This window comes from Falco rusticolus, chromosome 8, assembly GCF_015220075.1.
Source record: "Falco rusticolus isolate bFalRus1 chromosome 8, bFalRus1.pri, whole genome shotgun sequence".
Classification (NCBI taxonomy): Eukaryota; Metazoa; Chordata; class Aves; order Falconiformes; family Falconidae; genus Falco; species Falco rusticolus.
In genome coordinates, this window is record NC_051194.1 from 11,900,268 (window position 1) to 11,915,293 (window position 15,026).

General features: G+C 41.7%; 1 protein-coding gene across 1 annotated transcript in view; it reads right to left on the bottom strand.

Moving 5' to 3' along the window:
* The window catches only part of UBTD2 (ubiquitin domain containing 2), a 61,115-nt gene that overhangs the window by 15,065 nt on the left and 31,024 nt on the right, over positions 1-15,026 (bottom strand). The gene's annotated exons all lie outside the window — the stretch shown is intronic.

Genomic DNA, 15,026 nt, shown 5'->3' on the forward strand with positions numbered 1-15,026 from the left:
CTCTCTTTTTTAATGTGACAAACTACTTTGGTATTTCCAGTTACTTCTGAAGACAAAGTAACTGCTATGCTATTTGCAATTTACTTCAAGAGGACTTTCCTTTAGCTAAGATCAGCAGGACACTAGCGAACAACACTGTGGACCACTACATCATCCAACAAATACACCACAGCCTGCTGCACTCCTTTCCAAATAAGACAAAAGGCAAAGATAACTTTACCTTCGCTTGAGACTACTCTCATTAAGTACAATTCACATGTCCTTAACTGCTTGTTCCACCTTGGACAGACCCTTGTAGCCACCTCACTGCAGCAACTCAAATTGCTCCATCTCCATTGCATGCCCACTGTCAGCACACTTAACCTTTGAACCATCCCCTGTCCACCACAATGTCCACCCTGGGCAGCAAAACGGTATTTGAGACTTATTTTAATCTGAGCTCGAAATGGATATGGATGGAAATTCAGCCTGAGATAGCACTCTGATAGCTTCAGCTAACAGCAGCAGCAGGGGGAATATCTTAGACCGAACACAAAAGCAAATATTAACTTTTATGGAGTGTGAAGGAGTCCCACATCAGTTTGCAATGAGAAAAGGATGTGGAAAACTACTTTCTAAGCCTAAACAACAACTCTCCCCACAACCTACCTATATGCAACAGGGAATAGAAAGAAAGCACAGAATGACCAAAACAAAAACTTGCCATGTACCATTTTTCGCTTACTGCTCCCGAACTTCCCTATAACCCTGTGTTGACACTCGAAGACTTGTTAATGAGCATGGAAAATATTCATTTGCACGATCAGTCTCCAAGGATAACCAGCAGAAATGTTAAAGGCTGCAGGGAGGTCAAGCAAACTGAGACAATCCCACATGAGTACCCACATCCTAAAATAAAACTACAACACAAGGCTGTTTAAAAAGATGGGGGTGGAGGGGATTAAAGGTTACGGGAAAGATGTGAAGCAACAGAAGGCTGCAGCATAGCTTTATCCCATGTAACGTGCTCTTCACCTCCAAGATGCTGTTCCTTCAGTTACTTTATAATTTAAAAAAAAAAAAAAGAAAAAAAAAATTGATTAAGCATAAAGGTTGAAGAGTGCATGTTAGTCAGAGCTGCATCATGACCCAAACATGCACCTAGCAGAGGCTTTAGGGATCCGCACAGATGGCGAGAGCCCAGATAGGTTACAAACTCAAGACCTTGCTGCAGCTATGACCTTCTACCAAAAACTTGCTGGATTGCTGCGGAACAAGTAAAGACAGCTCTGAGATTTCATTATTTCTGTATAATGGCTAATAGCCAAAACATGTACAGAAATGCACACTTTATTTTGTTGCAATTTTTCTTTGCAATAGTGCTACAAACCAAACCACTTACACTGTACTAGGCTCTCTGTTAGGCTCAGATGTGTATCAGCAAAAAAGCAAAGCCCACTCCACTTCTCAGTGATAACTGTCAGCAAAAAGCAACGGCCAGCTCTAGGTCCAAACTCACTCAGCCTCTTTCAAGTCATGATTTAGAAGTGCCTTATTGTTTCAACCTTTTCAAGTTGTACTATCACAGAGTACCTTAGCACCATGGAAAAAAACCTAATTTTCTTAGAAATTAGTATTTTTCCCCTTACTAGCAAACCCGGATTTCACCAGATGAAGCAGGTGTCTACCACATGCTTTGTTCAGGCACCGATGCACCCTTACCAGCCTGCTCAGTGCTGAAGATATTCAGGAGTTCCTCCTCCATTTCCAGAGGTGAATCTGTTCTGCAGCCTGTCCCGAAGCCCAGTGACAACTTGAAGTTACCATCCCAAGGTATGTAATGGAGGAGGTTGTGGAAGATTTAGAAGCACAAAAATAGCTCCTTTTGGCTCACTACGAGGCTAGCAAGTACCGACTGGGCTCTCTGTGACACAGCCCAGGCAGGACTTTCCTCAGCCACCACCTGGCCCTAAAAAGTTGCGCTAGGGAGAAGCGACTCTGACACTTCTGATCATAACTGTCTTGCTTGGCTCCTGGAGAAAAATTGCCATCTTCCTGTTATTGAAATACCTGAAGCCAACACAGTGAAAGATGATAAATGTCATGGCCACAGTCAACTGGAGATCATGGAAGAGGAGCAGGATGCGTCCATGGGCAAGGAGCAAGCGAGACGCCCAAGGTCTGGCCGAGCCCCTTGTTTATCAATCTGAGGCACTGCTCTGAAGGACACCAATTCCTTCAGGAACACCAATTTTAGGGCAAAACACTCTGTATCAATTACAGAAGCAAGCAACACCACCTCTGAAGATCATCTTTGCACACTGAAGGCAGCATCTAAGGGTGTCTCATTGGCTTACACTGAACTTTTCAGTGAAAAATACATTTTAAACACTTCATGCTTCTTTTTCCTCATTTTACTAGCAGCAGCAAGGCAAATGAAAAAGACACCTAGTTTTGCCACTGAAAGTGGCCAGTGATGGAGTAAATGTCCACTCCTATGAAGGATCGAATAAACTAGACATGATGTCCTGACCAGTACCACATACCAGAGGAATATTATTCACTTAAATCAGACATACTCCTGTCTGGAACATCCATAACATGCAGATCAACAAGCAGTCTGCAGGTTCTTATATGAAGAATTCAAGGTGTTCTTTTGTCTGGGTTTATTTAGGGTTTATTTTGAGCATTTAATGGTCACCATGTAGAGTCAGTCTTGGTTCATTAGGGGGTTTTTTTTGGTTGGTTTTTTTTTCCTTAAAGGAGTTAGCTGCACTTTCCTGGTCACATATTAATGATTAAATAAAAAACAAATGCAATTCTGAAAACAGTTGTACAGCCATCCTCACCACACCAGAAAAGGCAAATTGAAACCAAAGACAGGAAACAGACGGGCATATGCTACCAGGGGAAGAGACTTGAGAACAGTCCAAGCAATTATGTTGACGAAATTCCTCAAAATACCTTTCAAAAAACAAGAGCAGAAGTTAAAAATATGTAAGGAAAACAACTGTGGGACGCAGCAGTAAGTGCGTTTTTATTTGAAGGGTTGATAGTTTCTAACCTGCACTTAGATATATAAATATTTCAGCCAGCCACAACTGCTTCACAACCTGATGATCTGAATCAATGCTCCATTTGAAGAAAACATGGAATTCCAGAGTCCCTCCGAAAGGATGTTGTGCACCTCTTAAAAATATTAATCACAGCAGAAATGCCAGAAAGCATCATCTTCATTGTAGCTTTGGACTGAAGAGGTTTTTGAGAAAAATCAGACTCTGTTTCAAGGTTAGGAGGAGCCCAGTGAAGCACAACAGCGTAACGTGTTCTTCACCAGCACCACACTGCAGGCAGTACGGCAGAGAGCTTGTACCATTCCTATGGGAAACACCCAACACACAAGCCAGCCGCCACAGAATCAAATGCATCCCAGTGCTGCAAGCACCTATAAGGGAATAAGGAAATTTAAGCAATTCCCAAACACGGATGGGTCTTCTCACCATCTTCCACAGTAGCCCTTTGCTTTAAGGCAGCACAAGGTGTGTTTTACATTGTGAACACATGTACTTAGTCCTCAGTGTCTGGGTAACAGCCCAAGTATCTTAGATTTAAGTGAATGGGAGGACAGAGTAAGAGATCCCACATAACAATCTGGAATTTTCAAGGGGATGGAAAAAAAAAAATCAAAATTATAAAAAGGAGTGCACCATTAGAATAAAAGCACCTCCAGCAGTGATAGGCTAACCCAATTCCAAAGATTATCTTTAATTGCCTCATTGATTAGCTATTGTCATTTCCCCCTATTCTCTACTCACAGATCTCTGTACTCAGCTTCCTACCACACGCTATGCACAGCAGTTGCAATGCAGAAAGAACACGAATATTGGCCAAACGTTAGCCTAGCTCTTATTTGCTTCCTTGAAAATGAGAGAAACACTAGCCCTGTGGAGCATCGCCTTGTAGGTGCTGCCGATGCAGCCTTCTCACACGGAATTGGCCAATTTCAAAATAATTTATCAGCATTTCTCTAATTTTCAGTCAGGGGATCTCTTGAACAGTTCAATTCTGTAAGAATTATTTCTCTAATGAAAAATACCATACCAAACACAAGGGTTTAATTCAGTTACAAGGTGCATGGTGCCAGCCTAGTGATGGATGATACTCCAAGCATCTCTACCTCTCACTTCTAACTACATCCCAGTGGAGCACAGCTGTCCCAAGATGCAGGGGCTGCACCCAGTGCTCTTCAGAAACCTGGAGTCACACCCAGTGCGGGCGTGGAAATGAATAACCCATGTAATAAAGTGATTCTTAACAGCACTATTATGTGGTAGATGAGTGCACTGCATTCTAAAACCACTACTGGTTTACATCTTTTTCTTTCTAAAACGCATGCAAGCCACTAGCTGTAAAAGTAAAGACCCTTCATAGATGGTCCCTTCCCACGAGATGTGAGGCTGGTGATGCACATATGTCTTTCTGAGCAGTAAAGCCATCCTAGCACTTACCTGACTCCCAGCTCCTGCTTCTTCATGCTGCTGTGATACTCACTGAGTCGCCCTGCTATAGGTGCTTGCAGCTGTCTTATAAACTGGATGGGAGAACTGATCCAATGTTGCGGCAAAGGACATTTTAAACCTAGAGATGCTCACTGACCCTGCTCAGCATCCTGCAGCTCCATCAAGAGATGTGCAGGGGCAACAAGAAGGTTGTGTAAAGGGAAGCAGGCAACCTGCTCATCTTGCTCTGCTTCTTAAAGCAATTCAGGATCCACAGCCCTGGTCAGTATTGGGAAGCCATCGCCACTTTACCAAATTGAGAATACATATTCTGCTTTCTTCCACGCTGTGCCTAATACCCAAAAGAAATGCTGAACAAACCCACATACTTCAAAGTCACTAGCTCTCAGTAATTCCCCTGCTAGTACACACACTCTGCCCTCCAAAGTGCCCACAGCTCTAAAGAACAGACCTGGCAAAGCAGGAGCCCCATCCTGCTATACAGCATTGCCCCTCTGCTCCCTTGCATACCTCCTCTGACTCAAGTGAACACAATCCAAGGAATTACATCAAATGAAAGAAATCAGCAACAGCTAGCTTTGCTATTTAGGAAAGCTCTTACCCCACTCCACATAAAAACAAGGGTTTATCTTCCTCAGTTTATTTTGTGCTTTATAGACAACTTCACAGTAACACACTGCTTTCAGTGGGTCCTTTTAGAGTAAAAACTGGAGCAAAGATAGGACAAAACATAGCTGAAAAGCAAAACCAACTGGCTTTAAGACTCCAAGTCAATGCAGGATGGGGTGATTTGCATTAACTCCTGGCCTCCCTTCCCTAGAAGGCTTTCAAGGGGGAAACAGGGAAAGTACTCAAAAAGCATAAGCATTCACAACCCCACTTAAACATAAAAATTGAATCAAAGGTCTCTCCAAAGCTTTCAACTCCCAGCTCTGAAGTGGTTACTATGAAATAAGGTGTTTCTACTGCACTATAGTCTATAAATAAACGTTGCAAACTTGCCCTTTTTCAGTGTGAAGGTAAACAAATGGATTGCTTTAAGCATCCAGGAACTGAAATAACGTGCTGTATTTTCAGCCAGGAAGAGCTGTTTTCTCACTCATATTTATAAACCTAATATCTCCTCCTTGAAGTTCCAGTTTAAAAAGAAAAATGCAGCCAAAGCTGCCAATTGTGCAAGTCATGTGATGAGGCTTTATGGACTTACACAGTGCTGTTAAACCAAGTGACAACAGAAACTAGTAAAAAAGAATGAGAAACAAGGCTGTAGAGAAAAGGTTTAAACATGTTGCAGTTTGCATCTACATTTGAATCCTTTTCCAAAGGACAGTAAAAGTTGAAGCAACTGGTGTAATAATTGACTTTTGTCTTCTTAAATTTCACATGAATCAAAAGCAACAATGAAACGATTCTCTTCCTTTTACCAGACAACTTGCTAGACCTTCTAAGCATCTGGCCAGTCGTCAGCTGCAACAGCCACAGAGCGAAGGGATGCTTCTTGATTTGAGTGTAACGTTTGATTTTGTGTAACGTTTGTAAGGACTTGGCACGTGCAGCAGCGCACCTGCCCTTCCCCAGCGCTGCATGTGCTTCCCTGGAAAAAGGCATTTCCCAAGAGTCAGAAGGCATCTTCCCAGGCATGCCAGTTCAATGACAAAGAAAACGCCAAGAATCACGTAGGTAAGAAACAGCAGAGGAGGAAGAGCCGCCACCTTGCCGGCTGCCTCCAAGCAGCCACCGAGAAGCGGGTTGGAGCAGGTTGAATTCAGTGGCTGAGCAGGGAGCACACAGCCTGGAGGCCACCAGTTGAAGATTCCTAATTTAGATGAAGTCTTCTAACGAAAAAGCAATTACTGTGCTTGAGCAGAAGTGAAACAGCCAGAGCATTTCAGAGATTTCTCATCAGCAGGAGGTACTTTCTGTGGACAGAGAGGGCAGAAGGAGCATACGCAAAGCTGCTCCATGAAATGGATTTTGAGGATGAGTTGTCTCCCCCACTGCTTCGCAGGAGCCCAGAGCAGGTGCTCATCCAGCAGTGGGACAGTAGCATTTCTTGTCAAGTTTGTCACGTCTTTGCATCACGTCCATGCTTCAGAGTGATGTGATGATGAGACTGCAACAACCAGAGCAGCCAAAACTTGAGAGGGGCACCACTGAAACTGGGGCTGCAGCTCCCACCTCCCTCTTCCAGAGTATCTATCGGTGCCGCACACACACGGAGGCAGGAAGGTATTAAAACCAGTCTGGGTGCAGTCTTGTAAAAGCCAGACTCAATGTATTCACTAACCATTTTAGCAAAGATAAACCTGAGGGAACTTGACATCAACAACTTTTAAAAATAGACATTGATGTGTCGAAGAAAAACCAAAACACAAGCACTCTCCTAACGCACACTCACGTCCTCAGCACTAACAACAACTCGCCTGGTTCCTTGCAAGACACCAGCAATTTTGGGCTTTTAATTCCTTACTGTTGGTATTTTTTTTTACCCTAAGTAAAAACAAAACAGAGAAGCCTCCCCTCAAACTAAGAACTGCTTTCTACTGAGCAGAGTTTAGAACAAAACAAAAACACAAAACCCCCCAAAAATAAGAAGCAAAAAACCTAATAGCCTCAACTGTAAATTTTATGATGCTCATTACAGAAAGATTTTAGTTTCCTTAGCTTTTTACAGCCTGTGTGCTTATCTCGGTACTACTGCTGATCATATTGACAGATACGCTTTGATAGTCAGACCTCCTAAAGCTTTCCTAACTCTGCTGAAATCTAAAATTAGACAGCCACAGTCACCAAATCCTTTCACTATCCTTTTAAAGAGACTTTAGAGAAACCTGAGCGAGCATTCTGTATCCCCACACAGTAACACATTGTTCAACATTTCACATGTGTGCAGACAATGTAATACATTATAGAAAAAATATTTTGTCAATGACAATTAAAAAGTCTCTTCAGACAAATGAGCTACTGAGAAAGCAATTCCTACAGCCTTAATCCCCTAGCAAAGGCTAAGCAATGGATACAGTAGTTGCAGGCAAGGGTGGGAGAAAAAAACCCATGGATCTTGTGGCTTAACAGGCAGCAGTTTACAGAAACAGATTCAATTTAAATGCTAAAGATGCCATGGCAAAGTTTACTGTACAGATTCATCACTACAACAGTTAAGTCCAATAAAGCCATCACACAAAAAGCAGTATAAAAATTAGAGTTCCACTTTTGGAGCTACTTATTTTATGGGAGACATACATTAAATGGTCAGTGTTAAACATCTACTATACAATTTTGTTGTAGGTATTTCTGAATTATTGTACAACGTTAAAGACTAACTCCTGAGAGCCTGTTGACTAATTTCTACTGCTTCCTCTTCTGTCTACATCTAGCAGCTCGCTTTTAGCAATTACATGTTTTGGGAGCCTGGAAAATCAGTATACAAGACGGATACGCAGGGCCCATTGCAGAAAGCTCATCTACAGTAGCATCCCACCACTGGCACTCACATGCAGCAATTCTCAGATGTCAACAAAGATCAAGCATGTGACATGAGGATCCTTAACATTCACAGAGAAACAGAGTTTGGGAAATATTCCTATTTAATAGGTAAAAAGCATCACATTAGATATATTTTCCAAAAGGTGATGGACAGTCTGCAACAGAATAAAATCTCTAATAAATTCAATTAGAGACCATGCCTCAAATTGTCTTAGAAAAAGTATGCCTGATTTCGCTTCTGGGTAGCACAAAGAATCCCTCTTCTGATATATGATCTGGTTTTAATACAGAACAGTTTATATGCTGGTGATACATAACACCTTTGGTTAAATTATTACAAAGTGGCACAGCCACTAATGGCTGATACAGCCTTAAAATGACACTTTTGGGTCCTCTGGGATGTGGGTGCTAATTTCCCCTCTCCGGGACAGAGAACTGTCTGGTTTCTTTTCAATAAAAGCACTGAATGCTATTTTCATCCTCCCTTACTCTTTCTACAAGAACAAGCTACTGGGATCGCTCCTCCCTTTCCTCACTCCAAGTCACGTGCAACCTCAGGTGGTTTTGTTGTGCAAAGGACAGTCTGTACACCCTCCACTCTCCTTATAAGCAAGGATGAAGCTGGTTGGGATGACTAACAGTGATGGCACGTACGCTCAGCCTTCCCATCACTGTGGTCCTCAGCCCTGCAAGGAAGAAGAGGATAACTTTGCTTTTGGTTTGCCTCTACCACCAGTCCAGACTGTGTTTGCCATCCAGTCTCAAACACCGGGGAAAGCTGCTTTAGGCAAATCCCGTATTTCTTGCACCAGCATGATCTTGGTATATAAGCTTTTCATGAAACTACTGCAGAAAAGAAGTTAGAGCAAGGCAAGATCTGTCAGCCTGAAATTTCCCTAAACATTAGAATAATGTCAGTGAGTATAGCATCAAAGTAACAGCATCCACTGAACAAAGTTAGTAAAACACCATCCTAAAAAGGTAACATATGAACAGTCTACCAGCACTAGGCAGCAAGAAAGCACACTGATGCCCATCATCAATAACCTGTGAGCCCGCCCAACACTTCTGAGCACAGGCACAGCTTTCATTTCCATAATTTTTCATTTCAATAATTCTTCCGATTTACTTCAAGACCAATGAGAGAAGGTGAAATACCACCTCCAGGCAGGGAGCAGAAGTTTCCCAACGCTCCCAGTGATTTACTTAAGCAGCATAAAAACCTCCTTGGGACTTCTCGCACGCTGAATGCAATCAATGCTAAAAGCAACACTGACATCCTGCCAAACACACCCGTGCTATGGGCTGCTCTCCTCTTTATCCAAAATCATACCATTCCATCAGCTTTAGCTATCATCTTCTCTCCCCCTCCACCTTGCACCCCCAAGGTCTTGATAGCTGGTATAAATAAAGAACAGCAGGTACATGAAGTGATGTAATGTCCTTTGAGACAGCGACAGTCTCTGAAACTCCACTGCACACAAAGGGGAGGCAGCGCTCAGAAGGATGCAGGACTGCAGGCACAGCCATTAAAAGCTGCTCTTTAGTGCAGGGAAACATCAGGCCCAAAGGCAGCAAAACACAGTACGATGCATACAGGTCAAGGGGGGCGGGGGGGGCAAGGAGTTTTTCTAGAATTAGGAATTTGTGTTTGGACTGGGGTGGGTGGGGTAAACAGTGGAGGTGAAGCATTCTTTCCTCTACACCATTGCTGCTGGCTTTGGTTTTTTTGGTTTGAGTTTTTTTATTATTATTATTACTGTTTTCTGTTCAATATTTCACCCGAAGGAGAAGAAAATGCTCTGCTCACAGCAAGAACCTTTCAGTAATTTCACCTACTTTTCACCAGCATTTAATACTCACATCCCTACTTTTGATGATCTCAAGTGTTACACACAGTGAATGCGATAGTTCTGCTTGCACACAAAGAGCCAGCGCTGCAAGACTGCTCGCTGCAAAAGCCTGCTGCGAGCTACAGGGGCTGTGTTTTAAGGCACAGAGAAGTTGACTGCTCCCAAGCACAAAGCCAGTCTTAACAGAGAGGCCCTTTTATTGTTCAAACAGCATTAAAAGAGTTAAATCCAATATACTGGTAACAACGCTATAGCGGATTAAGTGTCCATCCTGAAATTTCAAAAGTCCACTTAACCCCAGACAGATTCCAATTAATATTAACTACTTTCAGGACAAGTTCAGCTCAACACTAACATTCGGTGCAGACCCTAATAAAATACCACATGCTCCAACATTTCCTTTTTGATAGCTGAGAAGTATGTAAAACTGTTCTTCATTAAATTTAAATGGACTCATTAATAAAATATTGAGGATGTGCTACTTTAAGACATCAGGAAAAAAAAAGTATAAATTGGCGATAACGTTATTTCTATTTTTAAATACATCCTACAGAGGCACCCAAGATAGATGAGAAGTGCTAAGCCCATCCCACAAGCTTATTTATTTATTTAATGCTTCTTACATGCTATTTTTAACCGCGGAAGACAGCAAAAGGCATCCATTAGAAAAATTACACTGGTTAGAGTCTTCCTCACACAGGTTAGACAAGTGAGGTATCTGGCTGAGCACAGCATTAAAAGATGTGAGTTTTTCCTCCCTTTCCTATAGGTTTCTGCAATAAAAAAAGCAATTTTATTTTTGCAGCATCAGCTAGGGCCAGAATCTGTATCTGCAAACCTCTGCCAGTCCTTACTCACTCCCCAGCCCCCTCTTCCCACTCCTCCACTTCCCGCAAGGTTTAATTTTATAATACACAGCTTGAATGCATACACAACATGCTTACCACACAGGGACAGTTAAAAATGGGGATCTATGGATTTGGTTTGGGTTTTTTAAGCCTCAGTTGTGCACAAAGAAAATAAATAGGAGGAAATGCCACAGTCTCACAGTATTGCATCATTTTGCAGAAGACCTCTTCCTCTGGGAGAGGAAAAAATTAGTTAGAAGTTTTCCATGTTTTCGATAGAGTTAAAGAAATTTATCTCAGTTGATGTTAGTTTTCCATAGGAATTCTTTGGTGAGCTAAGAAATCAAAGGAAGAACATCCCATCCTTGTCTGTCCCATCACAAATAGAAGTTTTCACGTACAAAAATGCTACAGCTACATTGTCAAATTATTTACTTAGTGAAAAAAAAAAAAAAAATCTTGATTTCTGCATGTCATCTTCCCAAATGGTTGCTTTCTTTGGGGAAATACGGAGCATTTTCATGCACTGCCTGAGCAACAAATTTTCCCTTTTGCTCCTATTTGAAGAAACAAAGCCTAAACTCCAAGGAGGCATTCCCGAAGAGTTTCTACCAGGGTTTCTCACGGCCCAGAAGACAAAATGGCAAAATGGCATGTAGGCATTTAGGTGTTATTTCAGGAGCCTCTACAAGCATTTTGATTCTCATTCTAACTTTGCTATAGAAGACACTGCCTGAACTGCACATGGAAAAACAAACTGAATTTGCTGCCTGGCCAGGTAAAGAGCTACAGCCAATAAAAAAAGATAGAAAAGGTGAATTTCAGAGGTGACACAGGCCTCGTGCCACGCTCCAGGTCCCTGCCCAGAGCCCAGGGCAGGGTGGGAGGACAGGGCACAGCACTGCTCAACAGTTACGTGAGTACAGCTAGACAGCGGTGTAAGTCGGGTAAGCACAGGACTGGGTAGTTAATGCACACAGAGCAGCTGGATTTCTATCTTCCTTTCTTAAATTTTGCACAAAGCAAGTTTTTTGTAAACCAAACCCCAGAGGGTTTTGGTATCACTCAGAACAAGGACAGTTTGTTTGTGCTACCTGCCTGGAGATAAGCTCAGTTTGCTGACAACGGGCATTATTGAGTCCGTAAATGGAAGGCTTTTATTCATAATCTATTCATATATGGCACCAACAATGCTTGATGACAAAGAAATACTTGAATTTCTAGAAGTAGCTTTCCCTGTAGCGGAAAGGTCACATTGCAGAGAGAACTACGCATGCAGCTGATGTACAAGTGTCACCAGTGGAAAGCTGAATAAAACGCAAGTAACAATTATGCAGGTACAAAAATCACTACTAAACTCAAGATTCTGGAAAAATATTCAAAATATTCTCTGTATTTGGAATCCGGCCTTAGGCCAGGCCCAGCTTGGGTAACAGAGCTTCTGACACAACTTGGATTCCTGACTTATTTCTGAAATATTCTGAATATTCTGCATGTGGGCCTTAGAAAGCAGCCTACAGTCTGCTAGCAGTAGGCAGGACCTGAAACAAACTGTCTGCTGAAAAGCCAAATTTAAGAGTTCACATACTTCTTCCCCCTTAAGTATTACATTCAACGACATTAAAAGGCTTATTTCCAGGGCATGGCATCCATCCTACATTCCTCAAGCTGCCCAAAGAGAAGAAATGTGAGTTATCTGCCCAGTTTCAGATTTTTGCTTGCAACCAGAAACTGCTAGGACTTAAAAGCCTGAAACATGCTCATAAAGTCTGAGCTTAACAAGCACGTATTCAAAAAACTAAGAAACACTATTTGCAAAATCTGGGAGTGTTGAAAATATACATCACTTATCTTCTCTTCTTGTAGGCAAGGAAGACAGACACACAAGTGACTCCATCTCAGAACCCAAAGACAGACTCAAATTTCCAGGCAGGTTTAAACTGCTTAAACTTTCCCACTTGAATAAAATCCTCCTCCACAATTACAAGTTGTTATGCTGCTTAATGAGACGAAGCAGAGACCCAACATGTCAAACTGCTTCTTTGCATGACTTGACACTGTAAACCTAATGTTTCCCTTGGAAGTGCTGTTTGTATGTACACTTGTGCAACATTTAAACTGAACACATAATCTAACACCATCAAAACAGCTCATTACTGGGGTCTTGTCAAATTCCATAACCACATTATACAAATAATATCCCTCTCACTGCAAAAGCATGCTTTGGATTCAAATTTTCATTTACTGAAAGAATTATTTTTCTATCGGTCTTCTATGTATGGTCATAAGCAAATGCAGACCCTCACCATGGAGAGTGGACAGTCACACACCGAGACAATTCTTCAGGCTGAGCAAACATCCGACCTGCAGAGCAACTCACGTAAGCAGTAAGAGACCATAGAGGAAGGCAATTTATATTTTGTTAAACCTGCCCCATACGTAACATTGAATTTTCCTGGCCTCTACTCTTTTAGCAATTAAACAAAACAATGCAGTGACTATCTTAGGTCTGCAAATATGCAATCTCTGAGATATTAATGATTTCCATTTATCTGAATGGTGACTTAAAATTAGCAGTAACTTCAGTTACCTGTTTTGCCAGATGCCTTTCACCTATACAATTCTCCCCAGCTTGCAAGTGCCTAAACACCCAGCTTCTTCTGGGACACTTTCAGGAATGTAGATGTTTTGGAAGGACAAAAATCTAGCATCATCATCAATTTATGAGACTGTTCTGTTGTTTTCTGGAAACAGAATAAATATGCTACGCTATTTAAAATACAGTATTGATATATATAAAAATCAGGAAGCCTTGTAGGTAATTTAGCATTTTCAGATTCTGGCCAGTTTGATGAATTAGTGCAAGGAAAGAAACACGTATGACAAACACGGGCAGAAAGAGGTCTTCTGATACCAGTTCCACACCAGACAACTTGACGACTCCTCCCACTTTTGAAAACCATCTTAGCTTACAGCAGGGAAATTAATTTTCTCTCTAATGGATTTGGTCTAGAATGGATACAGACCTCCAACAGTCTGTCAAAGAGGAGGCCTGAGATCTCCTTGGCATTGGCATGTTCTGGAAATAATGGACAAATGCCTCTTTAAAACTACAGCTACTACAGAAACCATTTCTGTATGCATAAGCAAGCAGCCTTGATGAAAACTCCCTCATTATCAGTCAAACCGGCAAACCACAAACCTCCTTGAAAACAAACAATGATCTGGAGGACCACAATAGATTGGCCATGAATAATGGAAAAGCCAGGTTGTATTGCAGCTATGGAAGTTTCCAACTCTCGCGACATTGCAGAGATCCTGACTACTCAACAGAAGTGGGGAGAACACCACGTTAAGCCACAACTACTAGTAATGCTTCACACTTTAGTATGGGAAAAGACAGACAGATCCCTAAATCCACCCCTTCCAAACTGAATACATGATCAACTGTGACTTCTTAAGGGAACTGAAGTCCTAAACATCACCAATAAAAAAAAAAAAAAAAAGGCAATATGAATACTCAATCTAATGAAGACTAGTTACCCTGGAAAGCAACGTATGTGATCTTCCAAATAACCCTTCTTCTCTCCCCAGAAGACACTAGTCAACCCACGGAAGAGAGGGCACCAAACAGAACTTAACCAGAACACATGCCTGCTTCAGTTTTGTGCATTTTGTCATGCGTTGGTGGGCTTTTTGGTTTGTTTTTTTTTGGTGTGGATTGGGGGTTTTTTGTGGGGTTTTTTTGTTTGGTTTTTTTCATACTCAGTTTCATCCTGACTGTTTCAGGTTACTGAAGGTACAAATTCATTCAATTACTTTTTTTTTTTTTTTTAAATAGAGAACTTGAACTCTATTTTTATTGGGAGTAAAGGGAAGTGATTAATTTCAGAAGGGTGGAGTGAGGGAGAAGAGAGCTTGAAAAAAAAAAACAACCAACCAACAGAATTCAGAACAACAGAGCAATGGGGAAAGCACTCAAAATAAGTACCTAGACTTTATCTCAAACAAGATCTTACAGCAGACTGCCAGCACCAAGGTTTTGGGGAAGTTTTTCATACTCTTCAGAAGAGAAACTTTAAAATCCCCTGACAATTTAAGTGCCAAAGAAACCCATAAGATGGGGGTGGGTAGTGGTGGTGGTGGTGGTGCGGGGGATCTATTTCCTTACAAAGGGAGGCTCGGAAAAAAATAAGAAAATTATGCCTTCGAGCATCCAGGTGTTTCAAAAAATTACAGAAAGTCACAAGTGTTGCCTACAGAGATCAGACACCTAAAACTGTGCATTATACCACGTGCCAGATGATACATTAGAATTCAGGTAACTACAGAATAGTAGC